Here is a 17,570-nt window from a genome sequence, read left to right as displayed (position 1 = left end):
AGCATGGCATCAATCGTAAATACTCAGTGGCTAGAACCCCACAACAAAATTGAGTAGTAGAAACAAAGAACTAAGCAATTCAAGGGATGTCCAGAGTTATGATGGATGAGGTAGTTGTACCCAACACCTTTTGGGGAGAAGTAACACAAGAAGCATTGTATCTAGAAAATAGAACACAACTCATGCCTAAGAGTGATAAAACTCCCTATGAGCTATGGAAAAGGAGACCTACACTAGAAAAAAACTACAAGGTGTTTGGGAGAAAATGCTTTATCAAAAGAAATGATAAAAATCTTGGAAAATTTGATCTTCGTGCTGATGAGGGTATATTTCTTGGGTACTCAGTCCAGAGTAAAGGATACAAGTGCTTCAAAAAAAGGACAAAGAGAGTCGAAGACTACATTGACATAGTAGTGGATGAAATAATACCACAATCTTAGTCTTCCAAAGGAAACATGAACTCATATGGAAAACAAAATTCAGTCACAATATTCTCAAACCAAGAAGAAACAGAGGAAGATGATGAAGATGAAGAAATAAGTACAACACCAAGGTCAAAAACTCCCTCAAGTTATGTACATAAACAACATCCTAAACGTCAAATTATTGGTTATCAAAGACTTTGTGTTCAAACAAGGAGGATATCAGTCAGGGAAGTGAGGATCAATCCTAGGTAAGAATGAAGAGCTGGATCAAATTGAGAAGAATGACACTTGGGAGCTAGTTCCAAGATCCAAAGAGAAAAATGTCATAGGCACCAAATGGGTCTTAAAAAATAAGCTAAATGAGCAAGATCATGTGATTAGGAACAACACTCTCTCATTCTAAAATGGGTATGCCCAAATAGAGGGGATATATTTTGATGAAACCTTTGCACCTATAGAAATATTTGAAGCTATCATAAGTTTTATTTCTTTTACTAGTCATAAAAACATAAAGGTGTCTCAGATGGATGTGAAGTCAGATTTTATTAACGGATATCTGGAAGAAGAAGTATACATTGAGAATCAAGAAGGTTCATGCTCACAAAAAATGAAGAATTTCCCTGCAAATTGAAAAAGGCATTATATGGGCTCAAACAAGCCCTTAGAGCCTATTATGCTACATTGGATAAATAACTTCAGCAACAAGCCTTTAATAGGGTCATTGCAAATAGAAATTTGTATATAAAGTCTGAACATGACCACTTATTGATTGTAGTATTTTCTATAAGTGACATAATCTTTTGCAGCGATATGGAGTAGTTGGGACATCAATTTGTAAACTATATGTAGACATAATTTGAGATGTCCATGATAGGAGAAATATCCTTTTTTCTAGGACTACAAATTTCTCAATCAAAGGATGGCATTTTCATCTCCAAATCCAAGTACTTGCGAAAAACATTGAAGAAATTTGAACTGGAAGAATCTAGGCTGGTTATAACCCCCATGGTTATAGATTTTAAGTTATACAAAGAAGATGAGACACCTCTGGTAAATCAGACAACCTATAGATCAATGATAGGAAACTTGTTGTATCTCACATCCTAAAGACCAGATATCATGCAAGTAGTAGGCTTGGTGGAAAAATTTCAAGTTTCTCAATGAAAGCCATGACATTGTTGTAAAAAAAACATCACATACTTGCAAGGCACAACACACTATGGGTTGTGGTATGCTAGGAGCGGAGAGTTTAAATTAAAGGCCTATGCTAATGCTAATTTGGAAAGCGGTATTGATGATAGGAAGAGCACCTTTGGCATATCATTCTTCTTGGGAGTTTGTTTAGTATCTTAGATCATCAAGAAACAAAAGTCTATCTCATTATCAATAACTAAATTAGAGTACATTTTTGCTGCCACCTGTTGTACACAAATTCTATGGATGAAGTAGACCTTGAAGGACATCAAGGTAGAGTTGATTGATCCAATTCCAATCATATGTGACAACACTAGTGCTATAATAATTTCTAAAAATCCTATCATTCTAATGCAGGAGCATTCAGGCCAAGAAAACTCATTGTGTTTTGGTGGACATATGGGTATTGTGTTTTCAAGGAAGTTGGTTTCCTAAGAGTGAATTAAATGTAATTATTAATGTTTTGAGTGATTTAAAGGAGAGAAGCTAGAATAGAGAATTAATTGAATATTGTGAGGCATATTTGTAAATGTTCTCGAATATAGGAGAACATGAGAGATTTAGGATAGTTGAGAGATTGAGGGATTGAGAATTGATTGTAAATCTTATATTAGGAGTCAGTTCATGGATTTATGGATTAGAGAAGAGATTTAGGAACAAGAAGGAGATTTAGGAATTTTGTTAAGGAATTCATGGATCTAAACCAGGAATTGGTTTTAGAGTCCTTATGTATAAATGTAAGCCTAACACACAGAGACAGGGATTAGATAGGTTAGGTGTTTGAGATTCAAATACCTGGGACTTTTGTGTTTATGCATTTTTATGCATACTGTGGTGTAAAGTAGGGGTAACCCTGCATCATTTGGTATGAGAGCAAAAAGAGATCAAGCCTTAAGAAGTAGTAATGGAAGAAACTGTTAAGGATTTTTTAGTGGAAAGGAAACTCAACAAAGGAGAAATTTTTGCTAATAGTTAAGCTTTGCCAAGATAAGCTGGAAGATGGGAAGAAAGGATCAGATTCTAATCTGACAGACAATGAAAGCATAGCTAATAGGGCATTGCAACATAAAGTATGGAGACCTGGAGAACAACAAACAACAACCTGAAGCAAAGAGAAAGAAAAAGAAGTAAGTGGCAAAGTATGGACCAGTCCAAGGATGTGCTGGAGATAGAAATTGAAGAAATGTGGTAGCTAATGATAAAACAGACCATATGGAGGAGATTGACAATAGCAGGAAGGATGATCAATCAGAACTTGAATCTGATTGAAAAGGAGAGAAAGATAGAGTAGAAAACAGCAGAAGTACAACAACAGCAAAGGAACAAAGCATTTGGGTAAGCTACAAACTAAAGTTTGGGACCCTGGAGGTTTTTCAATCAACTTATGAAGATACATGATCAAGAGATCATGGAAATTTTCTACTTTGGGAGTCTGATGCAGGAGCATTCACACAACGAAAAATCATTGTATTTTGGTATACATAGGGGTATTGTGCTTTCAAGGAAGTTGGTTTCCTAAGAGTGAATTAAATGTAATTATTAATGTTTTGAGTGATTTTAATGAGAGAATCTAGAATAGAGAATTAATTGTTTATTGTGAGGCATATTTGTAAATGTTCTTGAATATAGGAGAACATGAGAGATTTCGGATAGTTGAGAGATTTAGGGATTGAGAATTGATTGTAAATCTTAGAGTAGGAGTCAGTTCATGGATTTAGGGATTAGAGAGGAGTTTTAGGAACAAGAAGGAGATTTAGGAATTTTGTTAAGGAATTCATGGATCTAAACCAGGAATTGGTTTTAGAGGCCTTATGTATAAATGTAAGCCTAACAGGCAGAGACAGGGGTTAGATAGGTTAGATGTTTGAGAGTCAAATACCTGGGACAATTGTGTTTATGCATTTTTATGCATACTATGGTGTAAAGCAAGGGTAACCCTGCGTGACATTCACTCAAAGACCAAGCACATTCCCATTAAGTTTTATTTCTTAAGAGAACAAGTTTTTGCTAATGTTGTTTGACTTGAATATGTGGCCACTAAAGAGCAGCTTGCAGATATTTTCACTAAGCCACTGGCAAGAAAACTCCCGTAACAGATTGGATTTGTGACTCCCACACCGAAATGACTTAATTATAATGAGCATTAGTAGCTACTCAACTTTTCATATCAATTGAAGAGTAGGATGTAGTGTTTCAAGGGGATATTTTAGGAGAATCCTTTGCCATTGATCTCAAAGGGGGAGAAGTTTATTAATGCTAATGCAATAACAATGATGGAGAAAACCATGCTTGATTTCAGGGGGAGCTTGGTCTATTTCCATCAATGTCAAAGGGGAATATTGTTAGGCCATTGGCTTTTTCTAAATGGCCGATGGAATTAAGTATGTTAGAATTGTCAACCAAGACAACATTGGTGTGCATGGCATGTCTATCTTAGCGGAAGTCCCATGGTTGCTATAGTCTATTGTAGAGAATCATCATAGTAGCAAGCTTGAGCTCTTATCATAATATAATTATGATGGTTGGGGATTCCCATGCCTTCAAGTAGTTTTTACCTTTTAACTTTAGCTCAAATGCTCTTGGTAATGGAATAGTTGGATTTTTCTCAGAAAAATATTTCCAATGGTATGTGGAAGTCTGTAAATGGTCTCTTGGATCAAAATGTATTGAAAGTCAAAGTAAGGATCTCCAAAGTCATAGTTGCAGTGCCAAAAGTAGCTAAGGGACTTTTTAATGACAAGTTAATTTTCCGGATTTGCCAATTATGGAAGAGGTACTTAGTGGATTCGCTAACAAAGCGTCGGGTTGGAAGCATAGAAGCCCATAACTTTATTAATAAGTGACTTAGGATAGTTTGGATTTTGGCTAGCGTGGACAACAATCAATGGTTCAGAATCCCAGAACTTTATAAATAAGTGATCTAGGATAGTATAGAGTCATTCTAGCGGGAACAAAAATTGATGGAACTATCAATCAATGGGACCTGTAATGGAAATTTCCCAAAAGTTTGAAAGCTAGATTTTTTTTTTCACTAAGAGTTGGGAATTGTCAGTGGGGACTATAGGTATAGGTCTTCATTAAAGGAGGTTGACAGGTGGAAAGTGGGCTAGCTCAAAGGAACAACAATTGATGGAACCATCAATCAACAAAACTTGTAACTGAGATTTCCCAGAAGGTTGAAATCATGAAAGAAATTTTAATTGAGATTCGGTCATTTCTAGTGGGGCTCACAGGTGAAGGTATTCACTACAATAGCTTGATAGGTAGAAAGTGGACCAACTTAGAGGAACAAAAATTAATAGAACCATCAATCAACAGAACCCATAACAGATATTTCCCAAAAGGTTGAAAGCCCGAAAGCAAATTTAATTGAGAATCCGGCATTTCCAATGGGGGCAATAGGTGGAGGTCTTCATTACAAGAGGCTTACATGTGGAAAGTGGGCCACCACAGAGGTTTTCAAAGCTAGAAATTCTTGATTTCATCGGATTCTACACCTGAAAGAAAGTAGCCAGAAGGTTTATTTAATTCATTTTAAATAATTGTCAGGCTCTGGGGTAGTGGCATATGTATATGGGTGTGGCCTAGTCTGCATGGAAGATAATAACCAGGACAATTTTCGAATGCATTAGACAGAAGTTTGAGCAACTAAGTAAATGTGCATAGCAAGGTTGGTTCCGACTAGATTAATGGTGACTACAAAGAATTGATGGCTCAAGAATAGATAGGACCACGATTGCACAAAATGAATTAATGGAGTATGTCTTGAGTAGAAACAAACCCCCTTTGTTCTTACTTACACACTACGAGGAATTAAACAAAAACTAGATCACGAACACCATTCCAACAAATTTATGGGCTCTCATGGCATGTTGCAACTTTTCATTTGAATCTTATGTGTCGTAAAGCGAAAGAAAGAAGAGACACATTGGTTGTATGAGGGACATTTAATAAAGGAACTCCTAGTGTGCACAGTTCAACTGATAATTACTTCTTAGTACAAATTCTCAAAGATCATTTTTCTATTTAATGCAGATGTAGTTGTCATGTATCAAACTGTACAACAAAAAGGAGAGCCATGCATAGAGTACACTCTTAGGTAGTATTTTTGACTACAGAGATAACATTGACCATTGTGTCATAGTTGAACAAAACCAAGGTTTGTAATTGAACAAATGGGGATGTAACATTGTTGTTTTGTAGGAGTGTGGAGAGTTGCATGAAGAGAGTGAGGAGTTGCATGTGAGGAAATGAGTAGAAGGGAGCTCATACCCAAGAGCTTAATGTAAAATAGAGTAACAATGGGCCAATAATAGAGTTGAGTGTACACTGAAGTGGGCAGAGAAAGGAAGGACTACTAAGTTGAGGAGAAGGTGTTGTGTGTAAAACTGACCAAGTTTATACTATTGTACTTTTGTATATGCCGATGTTTTCAATTTGAAAATTGTATGAAAATAAAAACAAGTGGCTAGATCAGGTGGTGGCATGCATTCAAAAGAGGTTAGTACCTCTTGGCAAGTAGTGGCTTGTTATCTTGAAGGGGCTTGGGGTCTCCTGTAAGTGGGTGCTCACAAAGAACTTGATGTATTTAAGTAGGAGCTTAAATTACATCATAATAACAAACCAAATGGTAGTTTTATCCCTTTCAGTTTCAACATAAAAATATCAGTGTCAATATGTGTATGTTTCTCAATTGATGGATTGTGTGTTCATGTGCATGGTTTACTTTGTTCTATATATATTGTATTAATAATTCTCTCATGAGTAACTTGAAAAAGTGAAAGGAAATTAAGAATTGAGCTTAAAATTTAAGAACCTTGCTAATTACTGATTCACCCCCCTCTCTCAGTAATTCCTTACTCCAACATATCCTCCACTTTATGTCAAATGGCACAAATTTTGTTATCTTATTTCTAAAGAAAATTGCAAATTTCAATGACAATTTCCATTGTATTTTTCAAACTAGATGTTGGGATGTGGAATTGGCATATTTTTTACCTTCATTTGTCCATCTTTTCCAATGTGTTTACCCACATATTCATACTTTGCTACTCCTTTAATCCTCGTTTTGACATATGTATGCCATTGTCTTATGTTACCCTAGTTTATATAATTTTTCTTGTATTTTGATAAGAGGTTGCCTATTTTGAGTGATTTTATTAATAATATTGACAAAGAGGTTTTTTCAAGATAGTCTACTTTGTTTTAATGTTGTTGTTTGTATGCTATGTTATTTCTCCAAGTTTTGTGTTGTCGATACTCTAAGATTATTTTTTTTTATATGATTGCCAAGGTGTTGATACTTTGTTTCAGAGTACTCTGTTCTCTCGAAAGTACCAACAAGAGTCAACAAGATCTATCACTCTGTCATAGTCAACCTAAACCATCGTGCCAGTAAGGAGAACTACTTTTTGGCGACACGACCAACTCAGTTATGAAAGTTATGGGTATTTTGTTGTTGACCTCCCATCATTTAGAGATACTATTATAACATTATTTTATTCTTACTAAACTGGTTGTGATTTTTTATGTAAGACTCTCAATTTGGACAGTAACAAAATCAAGAAATTCTCATATCTTATTGTGGTTTCAAGAATAGATATGATGTAATCTATAAGAGAAGAAGCTCTCTTCCTCGGCAAAGGGAAGTGAGACTATTTTATTTTTGGAGAGACTATGTATCTGTATTCTTTTCTAACATTAATGAAAACTTCTATGGTTTTTGTCTTTATAATATTTCACCAACTTAGTTTGTGAGTTGTGAATTACTATATCCTTCCCAAGTAGGAAGGGACCTCCTCTTCAGCAGAGACCTTTGTGATGGTAAGGCAGTGTAGCAGCATGGTTAATTTCCTCTTAGTTGTTTTTCATATTATTTCATTGTTACTATTACATATTTTCATTAATGTATTATAGTTATTGATTTGTATAATAGTTTATCTGAATTACTTGTGTAACAACATAGGTCCTGGATTGATCCATTTATTAGTGTGCACTAATTATTATTTTGTTGCAACGGTATTTGGATTTTGTTAGATTCATTTTTGTATGTTATAATTTAATTGCACATATTGATGAAGCGATGATTGCAGTGAGTCTCTTAATTGATTGAGGTTTTGGTTGAATGGTTTCTGCAATTGTTTCCAATAGTTTTGTTTCCTTTTATACACAATTGATCTCATGTGATTGAGTCATTTTATTCTACAGGAGTTATTTCATTTCACAATTGTGTGCAGATTGATTTGGACGTTGAAGTGTGAGAGTGATGATTTTGGTATGTTAAAAGCGAGCAATTACAATGGCTTGATTCTGATTGTGTCATGTTCATAGATAGTTTTGAATTATACATCATTATCTAGCATTGTTACTTGGATATACTTTTTGTATTAACATTGAAATAAAAATACCTACCCTAGTTGATAATATATGTATGATTTCAATTAACTGGTCCTAATTGAAAGATAATTAATTCACCCAACACTAGATATCATTTGATTGTGGCTCAATTGTAATGCAAGAATCTCTTCCTATATTTTTTACATCTAAGCCTATTGAGAATCATCCATAATTGCAAAGATATTCAAGGATCTTAGTGCAACTTATATAGATCCCAAATTGAAGATATTTCCAATATTAATCAAGAACAAATATGTAGTTCATGTCAAGCACTTCATTCTCTAAATGAGATGCTAAATATTGAATATGTCATTGGTGGTACAATTGTCCAATTGCACAACTACCACCCCCAATATCATGTGTGGGTGTAATCCCTTAGGATATGCCCTTCTCCATGATTCACTAGGGTGACAAATTTTAATTTTCTCACAAACTAGAAACAGACACATTATCTAAGAAATATGTGAGTATAAATCTTGGGAGAGATGTCACTTAAACCAAGACATGAAATAAGATCTTAATCAAAATAACACCAAAATAACCATATCCGATCAATTTACCCCAATATGACATCAAAATTCCCAAAACATATATGACCATGTCATTTAGCCATGAAACTTTTAATTGTAGATGAACAAGTGCATAGACTATAAAACCAAAGATAAACACCACATACTCCCATATAAACAGAATTCCATGACTCAAAACCTCATCAAAATTAAATTTCCAAACTTCTATATCGAAAAAAACCAAACAAATTGATATTGAAAGCATACATAATAGGGTATACTGAATCAAACATAAAAATTCCACCAATAATATAACATTCTAAACTTCCTTGAAACCACTAAGATATGTTAAACTAGGTCCAAAAAATCTAGGGCTCACTAGAAGATAACTCCCTATGGCTCATTGTATGGGAAAAATCAAAAACTCTCCCACAATCGTTATAGGAAATGTTATCATCCTCCGAGGTTGAGCCAATTTGAGTGTTGAGTGAAAGTATGAATCAAAGGTCACTGAGGGATTCTCAAATAGAGTTGTTTTTATTTTAAAATTATCACTCTCTTTCCATTCATATTGATGGTTAAGTAAATCTTGAAGAATATCCCATATATAACTCTGAAAAAAGAAAACATTTCTAAAATCCACTTCTCATCATCATGCCAATTGAACCTAATTATTTCCTCAATCCAAACCACTTGATAACCATACAAATCCTCCCAATACTAATTCAAGGAATTTAAAGTGATGTAAAATGGAAAGGACTAGGGATTTTATTGTCCCCACCCCCAACCTAACTTCAAAACTGATTGATTCTCCTTATGAATGTCATTCCCAATACCTAGATGGATTTGACATGAGTGTCACCACCATACCACCTTCACTTTCATATGTCACGCACACAAATCCACATCAATATCACAAGGATGACATAGGTGTGATATAACACACCTCTTTCTTAGTCATTAAACCATTCCCATGCATGAACCAAGGCCTCCACAACTACCACATTGCCCAGGATTTGATTAAGGGAATGGGCCTTTATTAATCCCTTACTGCAATATTTCCTCAACATTTGATCATGGACTGGGAAACATGATAACATTCTCATTAATATTTAATTCTCCAACCTTCAATAGAACCCCTTAATTGTCCATGGCATCTTCTTCCTTATTCTTTTTTTTTTTCTAAGTTAAGACTAAACTAAGTACCCACGGGGAATTGAACCAGTGACTTATCACAAGGAGTGCCTTAACAGCGCACCCGTTCACCGTCAATCCAAAGCCCCGTGGGCTCTTCTTCCTTATTCTTGATCATAAGAACATGTTAGAATTTTGTACACGAGAAGAATGAAATAATTCCTTTGATATCTTTAATAACATTATTCAATATATTTTCATTTCAAAGGGAATTAGCTACAAGATCATGAATAATAAGCTTTAAATCACCAACCACAATTGGGGAAGAAATACGTTAGTCTCGTGTTATGGTTAAACCTTGCAATAGGGTACATGCTTCCGCTAAATTATTAGAGAGTGCTCTCATACCCCAAACGTAGGTCAATTCCACCTTCTCTCAAGGTCCAAAGATCATCTCCCTACGCCCTCCATGTGCCATCCCTCTCTCTTCCACATTTTTACTATAATAAAGATGATTAATTTAATTTTTACTTTTGAAATTTTTAAAAATATTTTCGATATTTTACTAACGTATAAAATCATTTAGAAAAATAATTATGTAAAAGAATAGTGTGGATAATATTTAAGAAATCATATAACTATTATAGTTTTATTTAAACATATATAGAGAAATATAGTTAACAGATTTAAAATTATGTGATGGTAGATTTTGGTCCACAAATGAACATCATTTATTCTAACCATTTTCGTGATATATGTTTTTTTCATAAAAATGAACATCATTTGTTCTAACCATTTCTATAATATATGTTTTGTTTCACCAATTAGTTAACTATTCTATTTGACTCATTTATCATTGGTTAGTTAACTACTCAAGTTGACCTAATTGTCGAGTTGATTCATCTAATAACTTAGCTAGTGGCTTTCTTAGTCAACCATTTGACCAACTATCCACTATTCAGTTACAAAATTTAATTTTTGTTGCAAAACCATTAAATTTACTAAAAATAATGGCATAGTCTAACTTATAGATGAAATAGCCTTTTTCACCGGAATTCACCAAAATTTAGCTATACAATTTCAAGATTTTTTTTTTGTCTAAAAAACAATTTTGAATGCATAAATGTATTCAGCACCCTGAAAAACCCTTGGGACACTCAAATTATGCAGATTAAACAATTTAAACAGGTCGTGAAAAAGATCATTTCGTCTATAACTTAAACTACACCAAAAAATATTAATACTTATCTAGTGATTATCATATTTTTCAAAATATTATAATCAATATTCAAAGTTACAATTGATATCCTACTAAAGTCAAAAATTGATCTACAGAAGACATATACAAGATGCACGTCTCAACATTTATTTTTAAAAAAACTCCATAGTTATTATAAATAGAATTTGTAAAAAATTTCATATTTCTATATAACAAGATCAATACTTCATATGAAGCATTTCGTAGAATGATTTGAAATGTTTTCTAATCCAAATTAGAAAATAATTATAGTTACTTAATCACACGTGAAAAAAGGAAACATGTTAGTTATAAATTAATCATTTATGATAAATAAAACAAGTTAATATGCCAAGAGGAAATGAGTTAATAATTGAGTCATATATACTAGATATGTGAGAAGGAAACAAGTCAATTATAGCAATAGTTGAATGAAAATAGAAGAAAACAAGCGTTACGAAGATACTAGCATCAAGATACTAGCAACCATTGAGTTTTTTATCCAATTGATAGGCATTCTCCAAGTTGTTAAGAACAAATTTTTAATGATTTAATTTATTTTTTATATAATTAAAATTACAAATAGCATTACTTCTATGTTTATGTATGATTACTCAATAATCATATTTTTTAATACATTTAGAGAAGCATTTTTCAAAACCTATTTGAATAAACATTGTCCTATATCTTAATATTTCGGAACCATATGTTCATACCATGGCCTTTTAATCATATTCCAAAACCCCTATCATGTGTAATCATTACTCCATCACAAAAACTATTTGTTTATCATAACCTTTCTCTTATTATACCTGTCGTTCTCGTTCTCGTTAAATGGTAATAAGTTTGAGTCAAAATGCATTGACTTTAATAAGTCAATTTTCAAAACTTTAAAAATTATTTGTAAAGTTCAATAAAGTTTTTGTATAATTAAATATTAATTTTTTTTATAAATTAAAATTTAATTTTTAAATTTTTAAAATTTAACTTTCTAATTTTTTATTAGTAGATATATGAAATTTTTTGATTTGATTAAATTCATGAGGTTTAAAATTTATTTATTAGAATTAAAAATTATTTTTAAAAAATAAAATTAAAAAAAATCTTCAAGCATTTATAGTGAGAACAGTATTTAAGCATTAAAAAATTAAAATAATAAATAATTATCTAACAAATTTAAAAATAAATTTTTTACACGTGTATTTTGCTAATCAAATGTCATGGATAAAAATAATAGAATCATAAACCATTGTCAATGGAAAATTTAAATCAATAAATTAAGGGGACATGCATAATGCACTATGGGGAGGAAAAGATATAGTCGAACTAATATTTTTTCCTTAAAAACAATATAATTTTTATAAGCAAATGGCATGAGATGGATGAGCTTGAATTAGTTTTATAATGTTATTTTTTTTTATAAAATAGAAATGTAGAAAAAAAAAATTATGTATCCTTTGATTTAAATTCTAGTAGTTTTTTTGGGTGAAATTAAATAATAATTTTTTATTTTTTTTTTAAATATTAATTAAAAAAATTTATATAAATTATGACAAAAGCAATATTGTATAATATTATAAATTAAATTTATTTTATAATATTATAAGTCAATTTTTTTATATTCAAAATAAATATTATGTAATGGCACGATAATATATAACAAATTATTGTATTTTTATATTTGTATTATTTCAAAATTGTAATTTAAAAAATATTAAATACATATAATAAAAAAAATAGAAATAAATATTAAAATTGATTTGAAAATAAGTTTATGATAATTGTATTAATTTTTTTTGTCATAAAGTTTTGAAAATTCAATTGATAATATGTCAATTCCAATTTATTTAATCTTAAATAATAATTTAATGCAACTATAGTGAGATTAATGATTATTATCTAGATAATCTCGTAAATTAAAGATAGAATAAAATGTTCCCAAGAACATTTCAATAAAATCTTAATTTTTGTAAGAAACCGTGATGTTAAGACTAATGTTTCATCCAAAATTATCTATGCACCTAGCTCTATTTTGCTCCAAAGTTATCTAGTCCATTAATTAGTTTTCTTCATCTTATTCAAATGTGTTTCATTATTAGATTTATGAATTTTTTCATTTAATGCAACTATACTGAGACTAATAATCATTATTTAGATAATTCCATAAGATAAAGATGGAACAAAATGTGGACAAATACATTTCAATAAACTATTAACTTTTATAACAAATGATGATGTTAGGGCTAATGTTTCATAGAAAATTTTCTATGCACTTATCTCTATTTTTCTCTAAAAATATCTAATCCATTAATTACTTCCCTTTGTAGTATTCAAATGTGTATTATTAAATTTATAAATTTGTTTACGCATTCAATAATTATTATCTATTACTTTTCTCTTATTATCTATTACTTTTTGCATAAAATACAAGTACTAAACATCATCGATCATACATATTACACTTTTTCATAATTATTACCTTAATTGTTATACTCATATCCTATTATTCCTTCTACACAACCTATCAATACACTAAATTTCATAATAATCCTATGAAACAAATGACTTAACATTGTCCTCTCCATTTTGGCCAAATAAGTCAATTCCATAATAATAATATTATATTATTCCTTTTGCACTGCCTTTCAATACACTAAATTTCATAATAATCTTATGACCTCACAAATGACTCCAACATTGTCCCTACATTTTGACCAAATGACTCAATTGCATAATAATCTTATGACAAAATAACTCCATCATTGTCCTCTCCATTTTGATTAAATGACTCAACAATGGTATAATCTAACCACCCCTTTTAATTGGTCCAAATCATTTTACTCAACCACATATCTATTCGATTGAACAACTTTGTAGTCAACCACCCGTTTAATCATTCCAAATTGTTTTACTCTGCTACCTTTCTCTACAAATCGGTAACTGTATACTCTGCCACCTTTATATTGTTTCAACTTTCAAGTCATTGTACCGTGCCACCCTGCTATCAACCTCCAAGTTGTTTTCTTAGGTTGAAATTTGGTGCACACATAAAAGGAACGAGAAGGGTTTCATACCAAGTAATTCAATATAGAATATCTTGTTTGTATACATCCCGTCACAGAATTATCATAGATGTTTTTTTCTTCATATATGTGGTTTCTTGTTGCACACTCTAGTCTCCATAAAAATTAGTAGCATTCGCAAAGTATGTGTGTGAAGTTTTAATTCTATCAAAAATTATATGAACAATGTATTTTTCATAGCATCAACAAAGTATTTGCATGTTAAATTTGGGTTGTATACAAGATTGTTTGAATAATGATTATTTGTTAATTTGGGTTGTATACAAGATTGTTTGAATAATGATTATTTGTTATAAATATTTATAGGAAAGTTATGTAGGTAATGAATAGCAAAATATTGTTGTGAATGGTAAATTAGTTTGTACATCTTGTTTGTATACATCTTGTCAAAGAATTATTATAGATGTTTTGTTCTTCATATACATGGCTTTTTGTTGCACAATCTAGTTTTTATAAAAATTAGTAGCATTAACAAAGTATGCATGTGTGCAGTTCTAATTTTGTGAAAAATTATTTGAACAATGTATTCTTCATAGCATCAACAAAGTATTTGCATGTGAAATTTGGGTTGTATGCAAGATTGTTTGAATAATGATTATTTGTTATAAATATTTGATATAAAAGTTATGTAGGTAATGAATAGAAAAATATTGTTGTGAATAGTAAATGAGTTTGCAAAATATATATGTGAATGTAATAGTATAACTCATAAATGCTAACTTTCAGACCAGGCAGTAACTCCTCAACACAAATTGATTCATATTATTCCTTCAGGTTGGTCTTTATTATATACATGAGGGAGACTGTTCACTTCATCTCCCGAAGACTGTTCATATCTTTTATTATTTATTTACATTGATTTTATTTATTCACCCAATCCAGATGATTAGGTGTCAACATTCCCCCCTTTAATCTGAAGGGATGTTGGTGAGTCCAAGCATCATTCTGAATCGTTCAAGCTTTTCTCTTCCAAGTGCTTTGGTGAAGATGTCGGCAATTTGCTCATTAGTGGAACAATGACGGAGATGGATTGTTTTGGCCTCAACATGATGTTGAATCAAATGATATTTGGTATTGATGTGCTTCGTTCGGTCATGGAACTTTGGGTTCTTGGCCAACTTTATTGCAGAGGTATTGTCAATCATGAGTGGAGTTGATTGTACTTGTTTTACCTACAAATCTTTAAGAATTTTCCTAAGCCACACAATTTCTTTTGTTGCTTCAGCTGCTGCCATGTATTCTGCTTCTATTGTGGAATCTGCTAGAACTAATTGTTTGCATGATCTCCAGGAGACAACTCCTCATCCAAGACTCATAGCATATCCTGAAGTAAATACCTCAGTTTCTTTGTCTCCATCGAAGTCTGAATCAAAGTATCCAATCAAATTGAAGTCGTCCACCTGTGTATACTTGATTCCAAAGTCTTGAGTTCCCTTCAAGTACCTTAGAACTCTTTTTGCAGCAGACCAATGTCCCTCACAAGGCTTTTGCATAAACCTGGAGAGGATTCCAACAAAAAACGAAATGTCTAGTCTGGTAGTAATTAGGTAGTTGAGACTTCCTACAAGTTGTCTATACTTTGTTGCATCCTCAAATTCTTTTCCTTCAATAGATGTGAGCTTTAAGTTCTGTTCCATTGGAGTAGTAAGAGGATTGCATTTTATCATCCCAAACTTGTTCAACAGATCTCCAATGTATTTCTTTCGAGAAATAAATATGGACTTCGGATGTTCGGTTACTTAAATACCAAGATAGTGATGAACATAGCCCAAATGAGTCATTTCAAAACTTTTCCCCAATTCCTTCTTTATGGATGCAATGTAGCTTTCATTGTTCCTTGTCATCAAAAGATCATCTACATATACCACAAGATATACAACTGTTTTGCCAACTTTCTTGACAAACAAAGTTGCATCATCAAGATCATAATTTTGAAATTGAGTTTCATAAGATGCTCAGTTAGTTTTTCATACTAGGCTCGCGGTGCTTGTTTGAGGCCATACAAGGATTTCACAAGTTTGCATACTTTTTGTTCATGTCCTTTCACAGCAAATCCTTCAGGTTGGGACATAAAAACATTCTCTTTTAGATCTCCATTCAAGAAATTAGTTTTTACATCCATTTGATGGACTTTCCAACCGTTCTGAGCTGCTAGGGCAAAGAGTGTCCGGATGGTAGCACATTTTGCTGTAGGGACAAAAGTCTCCTCATAATCAACCCCTTCCTTCTGTGCAAAACCTTTTTCCACAAGCCTAGCTCTGTGCTTGTCAAGTGAGCCATTAGCTTTACACTTATTCTTGTAGACCCACTTGCAACCAATTGGTTTGGTTCCTAATGGAGGATCAACCAGCTTCCAATTGCCATTCTTTATGAGGGCATCATACTCCTTTTGCATTTCTTCTTTCCATTCATCATGAAAAGCAGCTTCTTTGAAGCAAGTTGGTTCAAAATCTATAGACAAATTCAATTCACAATCATAAGAAACATCCATATCAATAGGTGAATTAGAGTCATCTACATCACCTCCATTTTGCCGGTTTGAATATCTAGTTCTTGTCTTTCCAACCTCATAAGGATGAACACTTTCAAGTGTCTTTGTCGGCCACTTTGGGGGACCTTTCTCATATGGTCCAGGCTACTCTGTTGATTGATTTGGGACTGAATCAAGGTTGAGTCTCCCAATTCTATCAATCACATCACTTAAAGCATCATTCATTGTTGTAGTTTCATGCAGAGGAGAGTGTTCTTCAGAAGAAGATTCCACATGTTAATCTAGTATAGGAATCCCCCCTTCAAGATGTGGAATATGATTATCAAATTCTTGAAATGATTTTGCATTTGAAAATCTATCTAAGCGATCAAGTTTCCGCTCAACAACATTGTCAATTTTGGATGATTCAAGAAAACTTTTTATTTACTTCATCATAGAGATGGTATGCTTTGGAGGTGTTTGAATACCCCATGAAGATACACTTACGAATTCTTGCACCAAGTTTGTTTCTATGGACCTTTGGTATCAAGGAATAATAGGTGGAACCAAAGACCCTCAAATGCTTTTCCGAAGGAACATGTCTATACCACATTTCATATGGAGTCTTATTTCTAATAGCATTAGATGGACATCTATTCTTTATATATGCAGCACATAGAACAGCATTAGCCCAAAACATTATCCTTACATTTTTCAAGAAGAACATGGATCGTACCATATTTAATATTTTCCTATTCATTCTTTCAGCTACACCATTCTATTGGGGATTATAAGGCACAGTTGTTTGATGTTTGTTCCCATGTTGGCGAAGATAGTTTTCAAATTCATTTGATGTGTATTCTTTTCCATTATAGTGCAAATAAACCCAATATGAGATTGTGCATTGTTTTCAATCCATTTATGAGAGTTCTTGAATGTTTGAAAAGCATCATATTTGTTCTTCAATAAATAAACCCAACACATTCTGGTGTAGTCATCAATAAATGTCATCATATATTTATTTCCATTTGTAGAAGCAATAGGCATTGGAGCACATAAATCTGAATGAATGAGTTCAAGTTTTCTATGTGGTCCTAAATGTGAATCATGAAAAGATTGCTT

The sequence above is a fragment of the Pinus tabuliformis genome, chromosome 2_1 (assembly GCF_031772625.1).
Source record: "Pinus tabuliformis cultivar Carrire ecotype Pingquan chromosome 2_1, CPIR1, whole genome shotgun sequence".
Taxonomy (NCBI): domain Eukaryota; kingdom Viridiplantae; phylum Streptophyta; class Pinopsida; order Pinales; family Pinaceae; genus Pinus; species Pinus tabuliformis.
This window is presented reverse-complemented; position numbering follows the sequence as displayed.